This window comes from Morone saxatilis, unplaced genomic scaffold, assembly GCF_004916995.1.
Source record: "Morone saxatilis isolate NCDOM2014 unplaced genomic scaffold, NCSU_SB_2.0 Contig9, whole genome shotgun sequence".
In the NCBI taxonomy this organism is placed as follows: Eukaryota; Metazoa; Chordata; class Actinopteri; family Moronidae; genus Morone; species Morone saxatilis.
The window spans coordinates 14656599-14657627 of NW_023340268.1; the positions used below are offsets into that span (position 1 = coordinate 14656599).

Here is a 1029-nt window from a genome sequence, read left to right on the forward strand (position 1 = left end):
AAACATTGTATAAGTGGAAATACTGGGTGGACAATAATATAGCAGCTTTTTCCTGAGATGGCAGGGTTGTTTTTAGGTTAAGCCATGGAACCTAAATAGGCCATGTATAAGACAACGTCAATATTTTTGATAATGATTCCACTACATCACCATTAGTTTACTCATCCCACCAGGTGAGACCATTTAAACTGATCGCACCCAGTGAATTGGGGACAGGTGCGCTTTGAGGACACAGCAGTGACGTTTCTCGCAAGCGGGATAACGTTGTCCCTCCGTCAAACAACTTAAAATTATTATTTTACAGCCTTTTATTCAGTGTATATTTTACAACGATGTGGCCTTCCCGCAGCGGAAAAGGCGTGATCAAACACCGAGAGTGAGGTCCCACTGAGGGGTTAACAGTTCAAGCAGGGCTGAGCCTCAAGCCACTCCACTGAGCTGCTCCTGTTGTTCACAAACACCGGAATACTGCTCGGCAAGTAAAAAGGTGGAAAGGTAGGATCACAATATAATTAAAATTTAAATCAGATCCTGATGTTTTGCTTATTTGTTGCAGACATTTTTAGGCAGGAGAAACTTTAGATTTTCTTTACCTTAATTTGTCAATATGTCTAGAGCAATGTTCTTACCTGTAACAATTAGTTGGATAATTATTTTGTGTATTAAATAATTGTATATTTGACAAGGAATGGCAGTTAGTCGCTACTTATGTAGTTTAGTTGTACTAATTGTTTTGTAAATAGTATCTGAAAAATGTCAGGACCTCATCTTTTTTTATTTTTTTTATTTGGTTGGCTATTTAGGACATAGACTGCTGGGGTTCTGCAGGGGTTAATGCCTTGTTTCAGTCCGGCCATATGAACCTTGATCAAGACAAGAAGATTACTTTTTTGGGGATTGTAAATTTTTGATTTAGTGCACTGATTGTTGTGATCTGCATAATTGCAGCCCAAAGTAATGTGATTGTATTACATAACCTATAGTGGTTGGGGAAAAATGTAAGTTGCTATATTCATTGAGATTTCACTT

General features: G+C 37.9%; 1 protein-coding gene across 1 annotated transcript in view; it reads left to right on the plus strand.

Annotated features, from left to right (window-relative positions):
• Positions 1–213: 213 nt before the first annotated feature.
• LOC118342902 (sorting nexin-10B-like) overlaps positions 214–1029 on the plus strand; it is a gene marked incomplete at its 3' end in the record, with an annotated part of 2757 nt that continues 1941 nt past the window's right edge. Inside the window, 1 exon segment of the mRNA XM_035681590.1 lies at positions 214–495.